This window comes from Pezoporus flaviventris, unplaced genomic scaffold (genome assembly GCF_033815535.1).
Source record: "Pezoporus flaviventris isolate CSIRO_AGI_PZ_B2104156 unplaced genomic scaffold, CSIRO_AGI_Pfla_v1 ptg000047l, whole genome shotgun sequence".
NCBI lineage: Eukaryota > Metazoa > Chordata > Aves > Psittaciformes > Psittacidae > Pezoporus > Pezoporus flaviventris.
The window spans coordinates 10,221,899-10,246,689 of NW_026892595.1; the positions used below are offsets into that span (position 1 = coordinate 10,221,899).

Below are 24,791 nucleotides of genomic sequence, written 5' to 3' on the forward strand. Positions count from 1 at the left end.
TTTCCATATTTTTTTCAAGAGTCCCATTAAAGAGGTAATTGTTTATGCTTCCTCGATAAAGCATATTGCCTATTGCTTTGTTGCCCCACCGAGAATGGAACAGATTTAGTGAAGTACAGCAAGCTTTGCCATGATAGTGATAATATTGCGCATATTATTTTATCAACACAGCAGGAACTCTAAGTGAGTGAGAAGACTTCAGCTCTCAAGGAGGGACTTTGATGGACAGGAGAGTAACCCTGGGCTGATTAGCAGTGCTCAGTTACAGCAGGTCATGCAGAAGAAGATGGAGAATAGAAACAAGAATGAAACAAGAAGATGAATGGAGAGTTAACCACGTAACTGGAGTGAGGAATGACTGAAGAAGGAAGAGAGCAAGTGAAAGCTAATAGGTATGTGACAGCTCAGTTGTACTGAGCCTAAGAAGTATACTGTCATTCCCTCTAAAGATCTCAGACTGTTTTGCAAACAATTAGTTTGAAGATCTTCCACTGTGATTTCTTTAGCAAACACAAATACTCTGTGCTTAAGAAGAGTTTTTAAGCAGATACAATAATGCCTCCAATGCTACAAAGACCTATACTAATTTTTCCAAACGCGGGATAATTGTGATATAAAATTCAGCTCTGACTGACAACATAAATAATGGTGTTTCAGTTTCAACTCAATACTGCTAAAGAGAAACCCTACTGAGTTTACTGCACATTGCACGTTCACCCAAATTGAGCACCCTTAGCACAGGGTGCTCTTGGAAAGAGCAGCCCAAGCTGTGAAGCAGGAATCTAACCAGGCAGTCACATTACCCATAAACTTAAAATAATTTAATTTCTAAGCAAAGTAAGGACATCATGGATCTTCCTAAGGCTCTCTCTTATAGCAACACAGCAACAAGAGATGGCGAAAAGAGAGACGTTATCCATCTGCTTCTGACAAGAAAGGCGTGGGCCCTAAGTCTTGTCTCTTTGGGTATCAGTGCGATACTTCTGTACTGTGAGGCAGCAACAACATCCTGATCAACATTCATTTTTGACAAGAAAGAAGCTCTTTATCTTGCAACAGAGACACAACCATGCAAACATGGGGTGAGTCAAACATGTTCCTCAAACATGGGAAATTCCCAGAATACTCCAAAGATAACCACTTTCAATAGTATCTCGGTGCCTGGATAGCAACCAGGTACCTAAAGGCATCGTGTCATGTGAGTAGAGGCTGAGAGAGCTGAGGGGAGAGAAGACTCAGGGGCATCTTATCCATGTGCATAAATATCTGATGTGGGAATATAGATATACAGGTATAGAGCCAGGTTCTTCTCAGTGATGCCCAGCAACAGGACAAGAGGCAATGGGCACAAATTGAAATACAGGAAACATAGAGAACATAAGTAAAATTTGTTATATGTTGAAGGTGGTCAGACACTGGCATAGGTTGACCAGAGGGGTCATGAAGTTTCCATCCTTGGAGATAATCAATACCCAACCAGGCATGACCCTGACCAGCCTGTTGTAGCTGAGCCTGCATGAGCTGGGGGTTGGACTAAGTGGTCTCCAGAAGCACCTTCCCACCCCATCTTTTCTGTGGTTCTGTATTATCAAATATACTCAGAGCGTATTTATAATCTGGAAGCTTAACTATCTTTAACTCTGTCCAACAGCAGATGCCCAACCTTTTTTCTCCAAAGTCCCAGCAATTAAACTATCCCATGCCTGATTGCTGTTTCTGGGAGGATTTGCTTCCTTTCTGGTCACTACTCCCTTTTAGCCTCTTGTATTCTGTGGCACAGTGTTCCCCAAAATGTCATCTTTGTTTACGTTAAAGGCTCTGAGATGTGAAGCTGGTGATTCCCGCTATGAGCACTGAACCTCTCAAAAGAACCCAAAAAAACCCCACCCAGGTTGCTTAGCCAATTGTGTATCTGACTGGATGTAGATAGAGTAGATGACTCATGGGATGAAACGGCATGAGAGCACGCTGCCCAGGGTTGCTGTCAGCTCCCCATCTCCTGCACCCCAACTGCAGGGGTCCTCTCCCCACCCCAACTCCCCAGAAGCCCTGGGCTCTCCTTGCCCAGCTGCAGAGCAGGTCCCTCCCTGCCAGCCCGCCACCTCCACCACAGGTTCCTAATGAAGCTCCCCAGGCAGCAAGTCTTTCATCAGCTCTCAGGCTTTCTGAAGCCCCAAGGTACTCTTCTGAAATGCTGAAAATAAACCCATAAAACAAAATAACAACAAACCAAAAGCCCAAAACAAACACAACCCCTTTTCCCTTAGATTCCAGATAGCCAGCTTCAGCTAGGTAGAGATATCATATTGATGTAACATACCATTAAGAAAAAAGCAGTTCTGTTTGTCAGGTTTTGTGAAGTGCTGTGGGAAGTTTTCTAGTGCTTTGGGTCAGTGAATAAACTCTGTCACTGCCTCACACAGCAGAAGTTAATACTAAGAGACCAACAGTGCAGTCTATGCTTTTGAAGAATCACATATATGTAAACAAGTAATATTTTTAGAATGCCATACACTTTCCACTGTTTAAATCAATGTTCTATTAGTTTCAAAACTAGACTCCTCTTTCCTGCCTAGAAAATAAGTTACTGCTGAAATATGACAACAAGAATTTGTTTAGATTTAGCTAACAGAAGGCATTTTTACCACGGCATATTAGATAGGTTATTATACCACCATTAAGTAACATTTGTGCCCCCTGGGATAAAAGAAACATGACTGGAGATGTTATTAATCCAAACAAAGCATTTGCAAAGCTTGAAATTTCCTTTTTTGGGCACCCATGAAGTTCTAGTTTACATTTACACATAAAGAGCTGGGCAGGGTAGAGGATCCTTCACATGCAAGACGGGAAAAATTGGTAGTTGATGCCATATGGTTTAGGATGGGGTGTTTTCTCAGACTCACCAAACCCTCCCCCACATTTGGGCTTGCAACTATCTAAAGAGAGAAAGGCACGTATATACAAATATTTCAACTACAGCAAACTGTTTCTAAACTATTGAGAGGCAAAAACAATTACACCAGTAAATGGAAGTTACAGGTGCAGGACTTAAAATCGTAAATTAATGAAGTCTTCTCTTTACAAAATTAAGCACATAACCAGATGGCATAACATTTTCAGCATGAAATGAAAAATGAATGTATAGGCACCAAAAGAACAAGATCAGTGATGAAACAATTTCAGATGCAAGTCATAGATAGGTATGTAATGGGATAAAAAAAAAGTTTAGTGCTTCAGAGAGGTAGATTTTCTCATAACTGAAGCATGCAAAATTAGTGACAAGTTAATTTTGCAGATGTTAAAGCTTTCTTAGAACAATGTGCCAGTGTTTTATTTTTCCATATATGATTTCTGAAATAGCTGCATAATAACGAAGGTGCTTCATGTTTGATGTATTGAGATCCATTTTAAAACATTTCACACGAACCTAAAAACATTCTTCCTGGAAAATAAACCACACAAAAGGAAACTAGTCAGTCATTCAATGACAGGTAAAACCCCCAACAGAAAGCAAGCTGTAATTATGGCAAGTCCTGTTAGTCTTTAATAAGGTCTTAAAAAGAAAAGTCTGTTAAGGGTCCTGCTGTAATATAATAGCTGCCTAGCAGATGCTATAATTAAAGCAGAGTTGTCTCTGCTTTAGGAAACCCTGTTCCAGAGATTTACTGCTCAGCCATAAAAATTTAATCTCAGCTCCAAGACTAAAAAAAAAGACAAAACAGAAAAAAAAAACCCTTCAGGTCTAGTTTAATTCCTTTTCTTCAAGTTTTAGAAAATTAAACCATAGCAAAACCTTTCTTAAAGATAGAAGACTTTACAGCGGTGGAATCTGAACACTTTATTCTGCCCCAAAACCAGAAATACCATCAGTAAGGGCAGAATGAATTTTCTTTATTATCCTTTCATTTCTGCATCTTATATTTGGCTTTGATTCAAGAGCTTCGAAGCCTGGAATTTGCCTGAGACCACAGGTCCGTGGCCTACTTAATAAGGTGTTTACCCATATTGAACTATACCATGGTTATGGTTTTTCTGAAGCGGTATAGTTATAGCACTACTGTCCTTCATCTGGTGGTGCTCTGTCCTCAGGGTTTTTTTTTTTGATGCACTTGGTTCCCTTCCCCACCTGAAGAATTATAGGATCCTAAATATACCTTCACACATGCAACTACATCTACCCATGGAGGGATGGTGCAGAAGAACAAAGGAATGGAACCTTGCATGCAAACACAGCCAGTAACACTGAACTGTTTGCTGAGATTGTTGCTGAGATTTCCAATTGGTGCCAACTGTAAAGGCATGCTCAGTACATCATCCTGATGAGATGATGTTAATCGCTAAGCAATTCCAGAAGGAGAAATCAGCTGTGAACAGCTGCCCATGCAACTCATACTGCAAAAAAATGCATTTTTTACATTACATTTTTCTGTAAATCAACCATTCATGGAAGAATACAAAATACAATGATTTGTTCCATATGTAAATTATTACTAAACACTACCACTGTTCTGTGATTTGGATATTCTTAGTGCTATACTGGTTGGCTGTAATGACTAAAAGAGGTAGAATTTATACAGTCTTGGTTCAAAGTCGTTCAGAATTTATAGTCTTGGTTCAAGGTTGTTCTACTTCTGCCGGTGTTTTAATCAAACCCAATGAGAATTTAGGATTAATACGTTCTTAAAGGAATTCCCCTTAGCGGTAAAATACAGCAGATCATTTCTATTATTATTTCCTTGTTATATAATATATGAAAACTGCCTTTCACACCTGCAGCTATTTCACATTAGATTCGTAAACATTTTAAAGATGGACCCCAAAATATATTTTTTAAAATTTGCAGCATCTGTAGCTTTTTGATGAAAAAGTGTCCAAGTTTCAAAATTCCTTCTGAAATTATTGAAGTGAAACTATGTCCGGCTTAGTCTTTAATGCCACTATGAAAAGGAGAGGGAGAGAAACAACATGAAACACTACACTGACATTTTACTCTGGAGAAAATGTTGGTTGCTAATTTGTTTTAGCATCACTGCAGCCTTCTCTAGGTTTTTACATCATCTTTTTCAAATGACCAGCTCTTAATAGAAGAATAACCTTTTAAAGAGCTCTAACAATCTAACTATATACAACATGGAGAGCTTAAAGTTTTACAGAAGATAAAATATGCATTACAGAAAATCAGCTCATACAATGGTTTGAGTGAAAGCTTGGAATGAAGAGGAAATAGGTAGGAAGCAAGAATAGACTGGATATACCAGGAGACAAATGCGGTCCTTGACTGACAGAATCCTGCCCATATGGGCAATGTGCAGACAAGCCAATTTCAATGATTCAATATTCCTCTTTTATCCTGGAGTTCTACATCAGGATAGTCCTACATCATGAAGTCCTACATCTGGGTTGGAGCAACCCCAGGCACAGCTACAGGTTGGGCAGAGAAAAGATTCAGAGCAGGCCTGCAGAGAAGGACTTGGGGGTGTTGGTCAATGAGAAAATGAACATGAGCCAGTTTCAGTGTGCGCTTGCAGCCCAGAAAGGCAACCGTGTCCTGGGCTGCATCAAAAGAAGCGTGACCAGCAGGTCGAAGGAGGTGATCCTGCCCCTCTACTCTGCTCTCGCGAGACCTCACTTGTGTACAGTTCTGGTGTCCTCAACATAAAAAGGACATGGAGCTGTTGGAGCAAATCCAGAGGAGAGCCATGAGGATGATCAGGGGACTGGAGCACCTCCCATATGAAGATAGGCTGAGAAAGTTGGGGCTGTTCAGCCTGGAGAAGAGAAGGCTGCGTGGAGACCTCATAGCAGCCTTCCAGTATCTGAAGGGGGCCTATAGGGATGATGGGGAGGGACTCTTCGTTAGGGACTGTAGTGATAGGACAAGGGGTAACAGGTTAAAACTTAGGGCAAGTTTAGGTTGGATATAAGGAAGAAGTTCTTTACTGTAAGGGTGGTGAGGCACTGGAATGGATTGCCCAGGGAAGTTGTGAATGCTCCATCCCTGGCAGGGTTCAAGGCCAGGTTGGACAGAGCCTTGAGTGACATGGTTTAGTGGGAGGTGTCCCTGGGGGGTTGGAACTAGATGATCTTAAGGTCCTTTCCAACCCTAACTATTCTATGATTCTATGATCACATGAAAAAAAAAAAAGTAAATAAAAGAAGTAACTGAAAGGAGGGCAACCTTTGGGTGTGAAGGAAATCCACTCATATCCCACATGAAGAATTCTAACCATTCCTCATCCAGTGAAGTCCCATCAATAACGCTGCTGAATGGGTGCTGCAGTTGATGCTTTCCTACTGAGGAGCCAAATTGCAAAGAAAAAAGAGAACAATGGGAAGATAAAGGTAGTTCTCTGAAGACGGTGGTGAGAAGGAATAGCTGTCTGGGGCAGCCATAGCTCTGGCACTCTTTGCTAGACTATCACAGTTTTTTCCGCCACAGATCTTGAATGTAAAGAAAATACTCCAGAACTCTATGGAAATAGGATGGCAAATAAGAAGATACAAAACACTCTTTATAATCAGATACTACAATAACAACTCACACTAGAATTCATTTTGAGGCTTTTTTGTTAAAACAAAACAAAAAAAAAGGCAAAAATAAGTAGCCAGAGTCACTATCTAAACTGAGAACAAGCACAGAAAGAGTGTAGTACCAGTCCAGTGTCTTTTTCTTGGGCAGCTCTGAAAGTGATGATTTAGCCAACAGCAGAACAAAAATGTGTTTGTCTATTTGTGAGATGCAATTTTTTTCAGAAACACATTAATGAGTATTTAAAGAAATTATTCTGATTGGTTTTCTGTGATTTTTGTGCTTTTTCAGTGTTTGGGGAGAGACAAAGCAAGAAAATGTGACAGCTGTATTTTTGCATGTATTTTTGACCGCCACAGAAAAAAGTCTTTTTTCTGTAAGTCCCATTTAAGATGTGTATCATCATGCAAGCTTCACTTTTGCACAGTGTTACTTAAGTCAGTATAACATATATGATGCACAAGGTTCTCTGTCAAAATTGGAAGTGAGTGATGTTGAATCCAATCCCTTCTGTCGCTTCCTGTCCTTACAGCACCGTAACAAGTGCCCCATAATGCTGACTGCATAGATTTGAGCCAATTGTCTACAGTCAGCTGCTGTCTGAGCAACTCTGGAGAGATTAACATGTTTGTTAAAACAACAATAAAGAATTCTGCAACTCAATTTATTTGTGTTTATACAGCTATATATGACAGCTCAGGTAATTTGAGTTTACCATTACTCCCTTAAAAAGCCCATGCAGTGCATCCTCACGTGCTCAAGCCATCTGGAAAGACATTTCTTGGTTTCAATCTACCCATACTTGTAGAGACTAAATGTTCTGAAATCTGGAGATTTTATGCAGATGACTTAATATTCTGCTTTTCATATTTGATGATTCATTACCTTATTTACATAAGTGCCAACAAATGGTCCCAATTACTAGCACTAAAGTCTGAAAAGGCTGCGGCACAGAGCATGCTTTAGGAATGCAGCAACTGCTGTTTTCTTTATTTCTGGCATATACTTGGGGTGGTGTCCAGGTTACCCTAATGGCTGCTCCAGCCTCCATCATTAAGTATTGCTCTTCAGGAACATAAAGGGAAAATCCAATACAGTCATCAAACCACAGACAACAGTGGATGACAATGAAGCAAAGAAAGCTGAAACAGTAGTCTTTCCAGACAAGAAAAACCTTGACAAACCAATAATACTACCACTAAAACATAAGGGCCTATGAAGTACATTATTACAACCTCAAACTATTTTCTGAATAGAAAACTAAACTAGTGACCATGCCAAGTATAATATATAAACAAAAAATCTCCTTTGAAAAAAAGCTCAGTGGCCATTTGTGAAGACAGGTTAACATAAGTTAAAATAAAGAGGACACTGCACAACTAGCATTTCTGCCTAGGACCAGGAAGGAAATTGGTAAATGATGCTCTGAGTGCATACTTTATATCCCCCAAAAGCAGATTATTTACTACACTCTACCAAAAAGTGTTTTGTGATCTGGCTCTTCTTGGTGCTATATCAGTTGGCTGTAATGACTAAAAGAGCTTAAAATGTACAGTCTCAGTGCAAAGTTATTTTATTTGTACTGATGTGTTAATGATAGAAAATAAAAATTTAACTTTGCTACATTCTTGATTGATCTTAATGTGTCAAAAATGATGCTATAAGGACTACTATATAAAGAGCAGACAGACACATGTACTCAAAAAACACATACAAAACAAGAGAAACAGAAAGAAAATAGGCAGAAAGAACAGGAAGGAGGATGGTAACTCCCCTCCAGTAAGCCCTACTGAGCTGTTAGGCACCAGTCTGTTATCAGGGAGGCTTCAGCAAGTCTGACCTGAATTCCCTGCACTGAAATACAACCACCAAGTCTACCATGTTATTATATGAACCATAAACAGAATAATTCAGAAGTTATTAAAAATTAATGTTATAAATTCTGACAGCAACCCTTCATGACGTCCCTCATTTTAATAGTCTTTAAAATGCCTTTCAGTGAAATGGTCTGTATTGGGGAAAGTCTGGAATAACTTGGGTCAAGAAAATCAGTTTTTTCAGCTCAAGACTCCTTCAAAAGAGAAGGATCTGAGTAACTTCCATATTTAACATTCGAATTAAATTGATCTTTTTCCATCTCTACTGGCCTTTAAAGACCAGTTTGTAAATTATTTACTCCCACATCAAGTTTTGCAACTGGGAATTAAAATAGTTTCCAGATAAAGCACAAAACTAAAGAAAACTATTGCCTTCTACTTTACATATAACAACTCTGCAATGCCAACAGACATTGAACACAGTGAAAATGGAGGCAATGACCACAAAGCTAGCTTCAAGTAAATAATCCTTCCAGGCCTAAAGATTAGACCTGAATATACTTTCACATATGGTGATGTCTTCAACTGAATAAAATAATCCATTCTCAATCACTTGCCAAGGTTGTATGACACACATCTTAATAATTTTGAAGCTCAATATTATAAAATGACAGAAAAAAATATTTTTTTAACTGACAATGGTTTGGAACATTTTCTGCCTAAACTTTTCCTTTCAAGCTTCCCAGCAAGTTTCTACAGCACAAGCAAATTAGCCATCTTTTTCCACTAGCAGCAACTACCTCTGTTCTTTAGCTAATAAGATCACAGTCACTTAGCCTTTAGAAACACCAGTATCATTCTAGTGATTAAATCCATCCATTTAGGGTTCTACACTCAAAGATAACTGTACAGGTAATTTTATTTTGGTATAGCCTAACCACATAACAAGAGTCTGGTCCAGATTCAGGTTTTAATCCTACACTTTCCAAGTACATTATGGCATACTTAAATTATCTTACAGTCGCTGTCATACTACACATCAGCCTTGGTCCCATCTCTATCTCAGCCATCAGATTCTGCAGTTGGAGTTGCTCCTTTGATTGTTCTTTCCATTTATTTGACTGGGCATCAAGTTTTACTGTGCTAAATACACTACAAAGCCCATCAAAAGGAAGCCTTGCACTTTGCAGGGTGATGTCACCCACCAGGCGCACGTGAAATGTGATGGTAAGGAAGCCTGGTGAGTATCTGTGCAGAGCAGTCCCTGGGACAGTCTGGGAAGCTTCTGGTGACAAAGAGGCAATCTGGGCAGAGAAAAGGGTAAAGAAGCAAAGAAGGCAAAAGTGAGAATAAAAGAAAGGGGGGAAATTCTGCCAGTTATCATGGCTGTACAACATTAGGTGTATTTTTAAGTAGGAGAGAATACACGATGTTGCTACAGAAAAGGACTCTGGAAATTCAAGAGAGATGTCCATTAGCCCACTCTCATGATTGCAAGGAGTTGTCCTGGGCATTTTGCTCGTGGAGCAGCTTAAAACTTTTCTCCTTTGCAAACGCCTGACAGTGTTAAGGAAGAGGACCCCTTCACCCCTCTATCCCTGATAGACTGCAGCCCTGAACAACCCTCAGGACCAGTCCAGGTCAGCACAAAATTCACTTAAAACTATGCTCAGTCAACCCACAAATGTTATCCCCAAAGCCTCCTTGACCACAGTTGTGATTATCATCCATTATTTCCAGAAAGTTTATAATTTCATAATCTATTTATTTTGGTTACTATAAAAAAAAAAAAAGGTCAAATTTCAGCATGGTTCTAATAGACACAGAAAATCTGCAGACCACAAATCTCAGCCTGGCTCTGTGAGAGATGAAGGAAAAAAAAAACAACCAACCAACAATCTGAAACCTTATTTAAGACATCTTTCTTTACAGCTAATATTATTGATGAATCAAAGTGTGTTATTTTACCCGTGGTCCATAAAACCCTATTAAAATCATAAATATACCAGTTAGACTTCAGGGAACAGCATCGTTTTACCCATTTCTAGAAAATATACGCTATTGATGAGGAAAAACTTTCCTAGCAATACCATGACAGAGTGGCAGGCTGGAGTGATGGTGTACTTCAGGGTTCAGCAAAAACAACAGGTGCAGCTGGCTTTTTCCAGCCATAAGTCCTTCCATTTGCAAGCTAATAGTAGGTTGCTAAGTCAGTGTTTGCCTCTGTAGTTTGTATTACACAGAAGGCATTTTTTTAAAGTTGCGTAATTGTTACAGAAGTTTAATTTTAGCCGAATGAACAATTCAAAGAACAGTTAATTAAACTCTCAAAAGATAGCTTTTATTAATTTAGGGGAAAAAATGCCCATTCCATTCACAGAATAGCAATTAGGAGAAAAGATAAATCAATACATTTGCATTTATCAATTACTGTTATTCACCAAGCAGAATCTGGGAACTTTGATAAAGAATCTTCAATCCCTTCAGTACTTAATTACAACTCATTAACTTTTCATTAACTTCAAGCTTAGCAAAAAGCAACAGCAAGTCTTTGATGGTACCAGGGTTGGCAATGTCCCATGTTAGATATATTCTTTGTTTTGGGGAAGTTATTCGTGTTTAGCCAGTTTTGCCATTGCTGTATAACAGCAACACATCAATCAGTGTTAAGAAAATACCCCAGGACTCTTCCTTTAAATTGACTCTACATACACCTTAAAGCTTTGAAGTAACTTTTAAGATAACACATGACACCACTTGGACTCTTACAAAAAGGATTGTGAACTGTGAAAGGTACGTGGAGATTATTCAGGAATGCTTGCACTGGAAACATGCAGCCAACCTCTCCCCATCCCAGCTGCAAAGGGTTTGGGACATGGGTGGCAGTTGTGCAGGAGAACTTGCAAGAACCTGGGATGTTAAAGACACAGAGGAAAAGAAATTAAGTTGAACACCCACTGAAGAGCAGAGCACTGACTAGAGTTACAGGAAATCCTTCACCTAGAAAAACCTCCTGCTGAGAGCAGGGAAGCTGTGAAGTCTGACCAGCTTGCTCAGGCCTTGGAAACCTCCACAGATGAAGCACGCACAAGCTCCCAGGGAAACCTCTGCGGCTGCTTCAGCCTCCTCGAAGTGAACAAGGTTTTCCTTCTATCCACTCAGAACCACCCTCGTTTCAGTTGCTGTCTGTTGTCTCTTGGTTGCTCACCACCTACTGCTGCAAGCAGCAGTCACCTCCTCACTGTGACCTGAAAGGCTGCTGCAAGGTACCCCTGGTCTGCCCCTCCTCTTGCTAAGCCAGACCCACTTCTGCACCCTTTCCACCCAGGGCAACTGTTCTAGCCCCCACCGTCTCGGTGGCCCTCTGGTTTATGGGTGTGTTTGCTGTGCTGGAGGGCCCAAAACTATAGTGTCGACAAGGTTTAATAAGCGCTAAGTAGAAGGCACTGATTCCCCCTCTCAGCCGTGGGATTGTGCCCTTTCCATGGGACCTAGAGTGCTGCTGTCCCTTGCTGTCATCATGACCTCAGGTTCTGGGGGGGGGTGGGGGGATCACCCCTTCCAGGGGCAGGACTTGGTGGCTATCACTGCCGAATCTCATGAGGCTCCTCTTGGGCGCATCCCTCTGGCCTGTTCTAGTCCCTCTGGATGGCAGCTCTGTCCCTAAGCTTCTCTCAGCTAGGTGTCCTTTCCAAACTCAATGAGGGTGTTCTCTGTCACCTCCTCTAGGTACCTGGTGGACCAGTAAAACACAACAAGTCCCACCTGGACCCCAGTGGAACCATCCTGCCACTAGCCTCCAGGAAGAGTGCAGCGTTAACCACCACCCACTGTTGTTTTGCCCACCCAGACTATGGCCCAGCCTGAGCACAAAAATACTGTGGGGAGAGAGTGTAGGAAGCCTAGCTAAAGCCAAGATAAATGGTTTTCACAGTTATGCCCTCCTCAGAGCAGTTGTTCTGCTGCGGAAGACAGTGGGGTTGGTCAGGCATAAATACCTGCCTTTGTACTGGGTACAGACGTCAACAAAATGAGCAAAAACCTATCTCCTATGGTAATGACAGGTAGATATGAAAAATGGGGGAAACAATGAAAAATCAGGCCAAGCAAAGATTTTTTTTTGTTATTTTTTTCTTTTCCAAAAGCGTGTGCACATTCTTACTATTGATTTTGGTAGGACAAAAATTCCACCTGAACAAAAAGTTCTGAAATGGACAAGTACAAGCATATAGAGAAACCGCTTTTTCATTTAGACATCTGACTCAGTTATAATTATGAAACTTTTTCATTTAAACTAAAGGTGACACTAGAAATCAGTCTTAAATGCAGCTTTCACAATAATCAGCACAAAAGCTGTAGGAGATGGAGAGAGAGGATGAAGGAATAAGTGCTACCCAGAACCAGCTTTTCACACAGTGTTACATATTTTCAGAGGCATTTCAAGGCTAGAGTGTAAACTTAAATAGACAAAAGAGGAAGTTAATTCTAAGCACTAAGAAAAAGCTCAAATCATCTTAATACGAGAATAAACTATTTTAGCTATATTAATTTGAGATTTTTTTTTCCTTCTTTGGTGCTGCACCTGATGTAACTCCTGTCTGTGTTAAATGAGAGTCTTATGCACTCCAACTGAGTAGCTCACAGTTTAAAAAAAGCAGAAAAATTTTGTAAACCATATAAAAAATAAGGCTGTACTTAAACTAATCTGGCATGGCAGTAATCTTATTTTTCTGACGTCAGGTTTTCCATTATTTATGGACTTATTTAAATGCATTGCATTTCAAAAATATTTAAAAATGAGACCTTTACTATTAGAGGAAAGAATACTTTTACTTCTCCTAGACCAGGATCAGATACCAGGTGACAAACAGTTTTGTGCATTTGTGGCTTTGGCATTATTGGAGGGTAAGCTAGGTTTTTAAGCTGATGATGTGATCTGGGCTGTTCCAGCTTCCTTGTTATACGCATGAGTGTGAGAAAAAAATAAATGCTATTAAAAAGAAAACAGCTATCACCCAGAACCCATAAAATGTGTGGATTTAAAATTGAACTTAAACATACTAAATTAGCCACAGTTTCTGTACTTTGTGGAATATTTTTTCCACAAAACCACAAGAATCTTTTTTAAAAATAGTGTTCTCTCTAGAATTTATTCAAGAGCTATGCTTATTTTGCCAGCAGCATGGAAGCACAAGTGCTTTGAACAATTGTATGTTCAGTGGTTAGACTGTCCACATTTTACAAATGCCCTGTTGAACTATGTATAAGATGATTTCAAAGCATACATATCTTTTACTATTGTCAGATATACACCTATATAATGTGGTAAGATATGATTACCATTAAATCTTTACCAAAAAAGAAGAAAATAATCATGAGCAAGTGGAGCTTATTTACTTATTTCTCAAATTAAACTGCAAGCCTGACATGTATTGTCAAATTCCCTGCCTTGGATCTGACCACAACCACCAGATGTGGCTGAACAACTGTGCGCCAGACCTGAGGTCCATTGGAGCAGGAAGGAGGGTTATAGTCCTCTCACTCAGAGGGTAAGATCTGTATGCTAGATCAGTACATATGCATGTTTTTTCTTTGTAAACATGAAGTTTTACATTACACATACTTCACAGTGTAAATGCTGACTGCTGAAAAGCAAGATCTATTCTTCTTCCTCCAAGCCAGACCCAAGACCTTGCCTCTGACCTTGAAAGCAAGCCACAAAACATTCAATCCCTCTCTGAGTGGCCATGGTCCCACCAGCCTGGCTGGTTTAACTGATTCACCCTGAACCCCCATGTGAACTAGATACAACACAAGGGAAGCTGAAGGACTACTCAGTTAAGGGCAATAGGACCCCTGTTTTCTCCATGGCCTGTAGTTTCATCAATTAGACACAATGTCAGTTTGTTCCCTAAGTCAACCTTAAACAATCATTAAATGCTTTACACCATTATTTTAAACCTCTCACAAACCATACACCTTTCCCTGCATAGGAATGTCCTATGAGGAGCAGCTAAGGATTTTGGGCTTGTCCAGTTTGGAGAAAGGAGGCTGAGGGGTGACCTCATTGCTCTCTACAGCTTCCAGAGGAGGGGAAGTAGAGAGGTGAGTGCTGATTTCTTCTCCCAGCAATCAGATGTATGGGAATGGTCTAAAGCTGTGCCAGGGGAGGTTTAGGCTGAACGTTAGGAACCATTTCTCTGCCAAGAGGGTGGTCAGACACTGGAACAGGCCTCCTAGAGAGGAGGCTAATGCCTCCTGCCTTTCAGTGTTTGAGAAGCATTTGGACAAGGCTTGTAACAACATGCTTTAACTTTTGATGATCCCTGAAGTGTTCAGGCAGTTGGACTAGATCATCACTGTAGGTGCCCTCCAACTGAAAATATTCTATGCTGTTCCACACAGACACCAGTCTTTCTTCAAACTTTTAAAACTGTGCAGCAAATTTAAGATCATTCAAGACTATAAGGAAGACATACAGTAAAGGTAACAAATATATTATTATGAACACTGCATTAATTCAGTCTCATTTATTCCTATGCAACAACACACATTTGCACAAATACGCAGTGCCACAGAATTTGGATCTTGTTTGTGGCATTATACACAGAACTTTGCACAAAACTTCTGTGCCTGTGAGATTCTTACTCTGTTATTCAGATGTCAGCAAATAATACACAGACAGAAGCAAACTGCTGGATGTTTGCATGAAATACGTATTTACCAGTCACACCGATAGAATATACAATGCTGTAATTGTGACTAAATCTATGAGCCATATTTGTACTTTGGGGGATGAGCTGAAGTACATGTCTTCCTCTGACATGAGGCACCTTCTTCAGGTTTTTACTTCCCCTGCTATTCACAAGTCCAAGACAGACAGAAGAGCATTAGGCTCCTGCCACAAGTTTGCAGACTGTTTTCCGTGCCGTCAGGGCAGCAGCAGACCAGCAACATCTGGTGCGTCCAACCACTTATTGTGCACCCTTTACTTTTTTACCAGGTCACTAGGAGTAGCATTGACAAAAACACTCCACAAGTTTAGCATCACAGCTTTTGGCAAGAATATTGTCACTGTTTCATAATGAACAGCCATAAAGGCCACGTTGACAAACTGGAGCAAGACTCGGCTCCAATGAGCTGTCCCCAGGATTAAGTTTCCCCATTACAGCTGTCTCCAATCACAAGACTGCACTTCCTTTTTCGGCATTATTAATCTTATGAAAAATGGTAATTTTCCTTGTGGTTTGACATATTCCACGTGGCTACTCAGCAACATCTTACATAGATGGTCATTTAAACCTTTTTTCATAATAAATGCCAGATGGGAAGGATGGAGATACAGGTGATGTTCAGTTTGAGTCAAACTAATGCTACTTTAATTCCAGTCCTCTAATGAAAATGGGACTGAATATACCCTATCAGCTTATCATTCTCACTGACTACACTGCTCATGTGGAGGTCTGGTCTGCAGTACTGTGGTGGAGGATGGATAAGTCCCGACACAGCATCACTATTAAAAACATGTAGCCAGATACATTCAAGTAATAGCCTGTCAACTTCCAGGATAGGCAAGAATTTTCAAGCAAGTGAAAGTGAGCTAGTATAAGCAGAAGAAAGAACTAAATTTTTTGAGGTGTTCCAAAAGAAAGGAGAAGTAAAGGCTGTCAAGGAAAGGAGAGGAATACCTCCCCAGGACAGCACTTACTGCATTAACATAGACTCAAATTCTGCAGTCTCAGCAAATGCGCTGTTTACTTCAAGGCTGCTTGCTTGATACCTGTCATTTCTAGACAGCACCATATTTGTTTTATTTCAGAAATTCCAGAAGTCAAAATGCAATTCATGTATTATACAAAAATAAAAGGAAAACAATTTATATCTAAATACAATACAATGCTTTTTGTTTACTAAACAATTTAAAAAAAGACTCCAGAGATTGAAGCTTCCTAAAAGGTAACACCAGGTAAAACTGGAAGATTTTTTGCTACAGCAGAGGCAGAACGCAAAGGAGAACAAGGAAGCAGAAGTAATGTGAAACATTTCAAAACATGAAGGAAACATGAACTGCAAGTTAGATGTAAGGGTTAGAACTCCAGGAGGCTGTCAAGGAACACCAATTGATTTAATTTTCCTCATGGGTAAATAATGAAAAAGTAAAATTTCCAGAGAAAGTAAAGCAAATGTACCATTGTATATACAGAATGAAATGGGCATAACAAGGACTGTGTTTTTACTACTTGATGCAATCAGCTCAAATTGCTTGTCTGTCACATCTTCTCATTGCTCAGAAAGTTTCTTTTAAAAAAATCAGGACATCACCTGCTATTTCTTACCTATGCCTATGAACTGCACAGAAATTGAAGATAATGACAAAGAAGCCATAAATCAGGTGAAGGTGTCAGCATGGTCCATTATTTTCCCCAGGAATTTCACACAATGTTCTGTTAATTAACAAAAATTACAACTCATCTTTAGTCCAAGATTCTCATCTGACTGATCAGTCACGACCCTGAAGTCAAATAAAGGCTTTCTTCTTCCCAAGCTTCACAGACTTTAAAGTGACTTATCTCAAGAATGATCGAAGTTGTTATCATGAGTATCACGGGTATGTTCATGACACACTGCTTAGGACATCCTACTCAACAACGGTTCAGGTATGCATTGTATATTGACAGGTCTTTGCTTTCATACCATGTAAGTAATTGGCTGGGATACCTTCTCCATTTGCTTGACTGTTTTTTAAGGAATAAGGATGAAAACCTGATACAAGTCAAGACATCACGACTTTGCAAAATCTTGACATTTTCTGAAGTAACTGAACAGGAACTGAAACACAATCAAGAAAACAGATGGAGATGTTCTGCCCCTCAGCACAGTGCTTCACATTGGGCAGATCACAAAGGTGCCAAGGAAACAGTCAAAAGCTATGATGCTCTGTGAGGTGTTGAGACAGTCTCAGCTCTTCCTCGGATGGCTGCTAGCATGAACTGAGACTCCCTGAGCTCCTGATTTGAACAATTAGATCTTGAATACAATCTGATTCAAAGCCCATATTGGAACCGTCTGACTTATTCCCACTAGGGTTGACTCAGGTCAGTCTTCATCAACTTAAAATCTAGCTTAAATCACAAGCGAAAAATGCCTCATGTTTTGTCTACTGAAAAAAATGGTCTCTGATTTTCAGGACCCTCAAATCTGATTAAGAGTAGATTCTTGTAAAATGACATTAGGAATCCAAAATACAAATCCTAGAAAATACTTTTAAGAACAACTGAAATTAAAATATTTATTAGCAAAGCAAAACATAACTTACTTTAAAAAAATATAAGGCTCCTTATTTTCCTCCTTCTTATTCTTTTTACAAATCAGCAGCTCTCACCAATAATATTGTCACTGCTGAGTTATTGCTGGAAGTCACACCTTGAGGGTGAAATCTGCTTATATTAACCACACTCAAATATTACAATATTTGTAATAGCACAGGTACCCCACAAAGGGGTTTGCCTGTTTCTATGGTTTATTTTGCAGATAAGAAACTTTCTACATATTGCATTGGGATCAAACAGATGATAAGGAGCCCACTTTGGCACTGGTTTGCAGCCTCTTTGACTTAAAGTCAGTTAAAAAACCCAGGGAAAACCAGCAGGGGGTTATGGTAGGATTTCAAGTCTCCTCTGAGCACATGCAGCTGATCTTGCAGTAGCCAAATCACAAAGAAAGCAGACGAATAAAATACTGGCCTAACGGCCAACGTGATGCAGCGCAACACATTATTGCAGATACTATGCCCCTTCTTACTGTAACAGAGTAATGCCCATGTAAAATACCAAGTTAAATAATGAGATCTGCCAAATGTGGGCACCCCTGTCCCTTAGTTTCCTTGATCTCAGGCCTCCTTAGGAATAGCTGGGCTCCTTCCAGCCTCATTTTACTCTCTTCTCCTCTGTTTCACTTGACAGAGACTGGAGAGAGTCACAGACACCCACAGATCCTACCCAATACCCCTGCAGATCCTCAGATAAGAATAAGCTGTGGGGCCCCTACATGGAGGTTTGGTTAATTAACCCTTTCCTTACGGCACCAGCCCCAAGGCTCATGCACTCTGTCACAGACACTCAAGGTAGATTTAAAAGGTCATTTCACACTCAGCTCCAGTGACCTCAAAGGAATCTTCAAATACTTATTGTTTCTGACAGGTCATGTATTTAGATTGATAAACACAGCCCTGTCAGATGAAAAAGAAGGAGTTTCTATTTTCATTTCAATTAGAAAGAATGAAAAGCATTCAGCATTTCTTGGTGCCAAGTTTAGGCACTCTAATTCTAAATTCTAGCTAAAATGCTCATTAAAGTGATCTATGTCACCTTATCTTTTCCACCCAGACAGCTCCTTTGGTATCTGTCTTTAGATCTTTACATTCTTAACAAGTGTTTGTATTCAGGCTAATTTTGTATTCAGTATCTCCTCTCCATCAGGTGACTTACTCAGTTTAGTTTCATCCTACCTATGTAAGAGACAATTTTTCAGATACAATGACCGTATATGATCTGTTGCTGAAGAAATGACTAAAGACCAACATGAAAAAAATGCTTAATCTGAAAAATAATATTTAACTAAATGAAACAACCTGAAATAGACAAAACAAATTCTGTTTTTACAGAAAACACCTTTCTATTGCAATGTCATGCACAGATGATTTTTTGCCATTTAATTATTTATATTTTTTTAACGATGTGAAATAATTTGCTTTATGTGGGGGGGTTGCAGATATGCTTAGCTAAAGTAATTGCCAGAACCAGACTGGCATTCAGAGTGTGAGTGCTCCAATAAGTCTGTACACAGTGGGATAAATTAGCTGTAAACTAATGACTAAAAAATTAAACAAACCAATTAATTCAGATGATGATGATTACATTTATTAAGAGCCTGTGAGTAGCTCTGCAAAATCCATTGCACTGCACTGACACTACCTAAAGCCCGCGTGATGTTCTGCAGTCATCTGCAGTCACAGTATGGTGTCCCAAAGTCATCTCGGAGGTACAGGAAAATAAAAAGTTACACAGTAATGTCCTTCTCTCTATCAGGACACTAATGGAGTGTGAACTATATCAAATGAGCACAAGGAAGAACATTTGCTGCAAATTTTACTCAACAGCAGTTCAAGCTATCATACATCAGGAAATGAAAATAAGAGGTGAAGAGTACATACTTTATTATTTCAACAACCTACTGTACTAATGGAATAAAACCTTTCCTCATAAAAAGACATTAGTCTATGCTGACCGTACACTTTCTCTCTCCCCAGGAATGAACTGATACACAGCTGAGTCTACTTCAGTACCTACAAAATGAATTGTCAGTTGGAAACAACTAATATTCTTCTACTATATTTCATAGACTTGTTTTACAGCTCCTATTTTATGACCTGCAGGTTAAAACCAAGTTCCTACAGTATGTGAGAATTTTTTGTTCTATGACCTTGAACACTACAGAAGTTATCAGACATTTTTTGTCAAACTTTCATAACATCTGCAGCTACAATATATGTCTATCCTATCTTTCAGGAATACAGATTGATGCTATTGAGCTGCTTAACATACCAGCTTAAAGGCAGCAAAGTAAATACTCTTCAGAAAGAAAAAATAAAGGTAGTAATAAGGAACGGGTGTTCAGATTTATCAACTCACAATGCAACATGTGTTACGTGTATGGGCTTGGGGGTAAGATCATTGGACTTTCACTTACATCATCTTAAATTCGTTGTTCAAAAGGCTGATGGAAATATTTCTGGATTACAAGCAGTTGCTGAAATTTTCAAGTGAAGTAAAACTCCTACAGCTGTATAAATATTATGGAAGTATATATGTTACTCACAGACTTTTTTTCTTTTTCTCATGGGGACTTTCAGACCACCAGAGGACTCCGAGTTTCTACAACTCTAGAGTCAGACCAACAGCACTGCATGCAGGGATGAGAATTCAAGTTTAAGGATCCCTTTGCTAATCTGGGCCATGCAAATAGTTCTTGTTCCTCCCTTCATGACAAATATAAATAAGGTTGTGTGCAGACATACTATGGAAAGCTCATATTAGGGACAACCACTATGAAGGAGCATTGAAGTTTTATCAGTGGTTCTGTATCAGGAGAATTGCTCCCATATAGCATCCATCCACACTGTAATAGACATAGTGTTTTATCAACTTTTCCCTTTTCCAAACCCCCTTTTGATTTCTCTTCTTTCCATCTTTCTGCCCTTCACCACAAGCACTAAAGTACCCTGAATTTTTCTAAATAACTTGAACCTGTTATTCTCTACTGCTTCTTCCTCCTATCCACCTGCTTTGCACGGTGTACTCCGATTCCCCTCAGCAAGCCCAGGTTTTCCTCTCCACCTGCAGTAGCTGCTGTTCAACATGGCACTGAAGAAAATGCCTGTCCCCACGTGTGCAGTCTGTCCCTGTTTTAATTTTTAGAGAGGAATTACATAAAAACAGGGAAGTTAGCTAAAAGAAAACCTAGGAGAGTGATTAAAAGATTAAAATAATTGCATGTGCCAGGACACTCTATGAAGATACCATACAAGAAAGGCACAGCTATAAGCAGAGCATGTGAGTAAAAAAAAGCAAACCCCAACCCAAACAAAAGCAGTCTAATAAGTCTTCCCAGTCCTCCATTTCCAAAAGATATTACGAGGAAAAGAGCAAAAAAAAGCTATCAAACATGAAAAATATTCTAAAAACATACCTTGTCCAAAAAGGAAAACAGAACTCATGAGCAGGAAAGGAAAAGATTATATGAATCTCAGCAGACAAATATAGGGAGTAAGTAAAGCAAAGTCATTATACTTAATGGACATTTTTAAAAGACACAAAGTATTATGAAACAAATGAGGAAATAATAGAAAGCTTCACTCTATAATAAAGCGATGACAAGTATCAAAAGCCATTGCATCAAAACAACCAAAACAAACAGAAAAATCCCAAGCTATTTAGATTTTTAAAAGAGTCATTAACAAAAATAATTTGCAGTCTGTTCCACAAGCAACAAAATGATATTAAGATACAAAGAATGGGAACTAAAAAATGACGCATTGAACAAAGGAGCAAACATTGAAAGCAAGCATTTAGTAACCTCTCCTAATCAGGCTTTAAGAGCTCTGGTATTTTGTGAAATGTTTGAAATACGCACTGACCTACTTAGGATGTTCACAACCAATTTACAAGAAAAAAAATCCTGAAGTCTAGGAGCTGCTCAGTAAAGCCAGTGATTCCCCCTCCATTTAGTGCTGTGATAACTTTGAAAAGTACTGCTTTCCCTGCAAACGCTATCTTACTGACACATTACTAATAATGATTTGGGTTCCAAATTAATCTTAAATATCCTTCTTCTGCCAAAATGTAATCACCTTCAAGCCACAGAGTGCTGCACTGCTAAAAGCTTACATCAGCATCAGGCACTTCAGGGCACGCGTCAGTCTGTCCTGGCACCTCTCCCTGGGGCACCCAGCAAATAGGAGCAGCCAGTGGTGCTCGGGAAGTGTCAGCAGAGCAAAGTGGTACCCCAAAATCTGAAGGCTGTCCACATACCTCCAAAGGTTAGGCCATCCTGGCCTAAGTTATCAGCTAGACAAGCAGCCAACCCACGAATTCAAGGTGCGGGCTCCATGCTCATGAGCAAGCTTGCACTTCATGCTGTCCTTTTGTGCCCCTCCCTGTGACGCTGTTCTGTCCCCTCAAGCAGCTGCTCACAGGGTAGCAAGGAGTCAGTCAGACCTGGTGCTCCGGCCCCCTGCAGACCAGTGTAATGCAAGGATTGTGGCACCAGCAGACAACTCACAAAAGCAGCAAAGTCAATTTTGAGCTCTACTGATTTCTATATTTTGCCTTTAGGTCAGGTCTGCACCTCTAAAAATAAGTTCCTAACCTCTATCAGGTGAAGGTTTCTAACAGCAGCACCAAAAAGAACCACCACTGAATGTGTGTTACCTAAACTGATGGAAATGAACTCAAAACCTTTCCAGTAATGTCAAAGAGAAAGTTTAGAGGACAACTGAAGGAAGAAATAGCCTGACATTCTGCAGGGCAGAAACTCACTGGGGATTCTGAAATTAGTCAGGTAACACACACCATCTTCTGCAGTTAAAAATTAAGACTAACATCTTCAAAACTAAGATATTGAAAGAAGCAGTTATCAGAGTAAATATTTGGTTCTACAAAAAAGAAATACTATTTTGATACCAAGGAAAATTACTACAGCTCTAACAAGGAAGTAAACACTCCTGCTGTCTTCCTGGGTAGATGATGCTGAAGCAGTGGATTAAATCATACAAAAAGTTATCTACTATGTGGTGGTTTTTTTTTTCTGGGAAAATACAACCACAGGGATTCATCTCTGTGTCTTCAGCACAAGAGGACAGAAGCTGGCTTCACTGAGCTGGGTGCCTACAGATGCATGGGCTACAGGCCTGCTGAGGATGCAATCAAAATACAGGAGGAGATCATTCCCCCAAATACCAGTATAACACAGAAGTGACAGACGGAAACACATTATGCTACTAGGTTGTTATGTAGGATGAGAATCCAACATTTTGATTATCCATGCTGAAAAAAAAAACCCCAAAACACCCCAACAAACATACCAGAAGTGGCCTGGCCTAATTTGAGGACCATTTCTCTCCTGACTCACTACACAGCATGCATTTGTCTGAAGCACTGACAAGTGTCCTCAGGACAAAGCCTGAAGCAACCAAGGCCAGAGTAGAAGCAGGTACTGGCAGCCAAAACATCTCATCCAACATGTGTGCAAACCTCAATTTATCCTCTCCAAGCATATTTTAAACATCAACTTTTAAATAATGGACTTCCTTTACTGCAACAAACCCCATTAAAATCTGAGATACAGGTTTCATCCATACGACTATGTAATGCTTATCCAGGTGTCACCATACGCAATAGCACAGAGACTGCTGTACCACCAGCAGCATGACAATGCAATGTTTTCTACTCTTCCACTTAACTTTGCTTCATGCTGGGGAATGACCAAAGATAGCAAAATCCTAAATAGGCACAAAATATTTTTTGATCACCAGCTCTAGAAGGTGGGACTGTCACTCCCTGCTTGTCTGCACATGTTGTACCCAGCTCCCAGGTTAATGCCATTATGCACCAGGGTCCAGTACAATGCAGACTCATGCAGTAGGGTTTGGCTTATGCTCAGTACTTGAAAAATGAAGAAGAGAAATTCCCAAGTCAGCTGTCCCCCATTTCCCCGGAGGCCTCTTGTGGCCTTTTTAGAGCTGCACATGGCCTTGCACTGAAGCAGAACTGGGAAAAGCTCCTGCAAAGGGGACGGCAGGAGGCTGCAGCCCCAGGGAGTTACTATAAGGGACAATTGAGTAAAACCACCTGATCAAGTCAAGGACACTTTTATTGTAACGTCATTAAAATCCCTGGGCTATGGTATGGGCTGCTTCTCTATATGGGCACAGAATGCAGTAAAGAGGAACGTTAATTAATTATTTGAAACATGAGTGATTGTGCTGCCAGACACTGCAGCCTTTAAAGCTTACCTACAACAATCCTGTAACTCCCAAGAGCAAGTTTTATGAAGACATTTCCTCTCTTAAGCCTGAAATCAGCTTCAGAAACTACTTTAGGGTTAATAATAATGTAGGTTTTTTGTATGGCAGTGAAGTTACAGTCAAGACTGGGATGGTTCTTTATTGGACATGCTTTGAATACTGAAGATAGACTGTTTGCTCTGAAGATGTTGTCCTTTGTACTAGACTGTAAATTACAGGGAAAAGAACAGGAGCAAGGGACTGTCAGGATCTTACAGTGAGTCAGGAGCAGTACCTAAAGCAGATCTTGTATCTTTTACCCCCTGACCAAAGCTTGATTCATTAAAAACACTGACTATTTAAATATGTGAATGTAATGAATACCTTATAGCTGCAAATACTTTTGCCCATATTCAGACAGTTTTCATTTACTATGACTTTCAATGGTTGAATAGGTAAGATGTCATATTGGGCATAAAAATAATAAAATTATGTGTAATGTTTTTCAGCCGCTATAAAAATAAACTTCCCTGACTCTACCTAATGTTCCTACAATTTTCCCCCCTCTCAAAATCCACATAGCAAAATAAGTATAAATTTGTGCAATACCAAGTTTGATTTTGTGAGACACTGAGCTTTAGAGTGTAAGATAAAACCCAGCATTTTAAGTTGATCATGGAAATGAAAGCACTAGGGGAGCAAAAAAACCTACAGCTTTTTCACTTACAGCCAAATACTTACCTTTCCTAATTTTAAGCAAACCTTAATTGAATAGACTTAAGCAAAGTATCAATAAAATAAAGTTACTACCTTATGACCAAGGGAAGTACAAAATGAAATACACTCTTTTGTACATAAATAAATTTAGTTCTGCTTTGTA

The 24,791-nt window shown here is 39.7% G+C and overlaps 1 protein-coding gene across 4 annotated transcripts in view; it reads right to left on the bottom strand.

The window, feature by feature from the left end:
- KIAA1217 (KIAA1217 ortholog) overlaps positions 1–24,791 on the bottom strand; it is a 373,707-nt gene that overhangs the window by 236,497 nt on the left and 112,419 nt on the right. The window contains exon 1 of one of the 4 annotated variants that reach the window (XM_061468246.1): positions 21,939–22,059. The exons of the other annotated variants lie outside the window; for them this stretch is intronic. The gene's annotated coding sequence lies outside the window, so the exon portion shown is untranslated. Of the gene's footprint in view, positions 1–21,938; positions 22,060–24,791 lie in introns of those variants that run through there. 4 annotated transcript variants of the gene reach the window in all.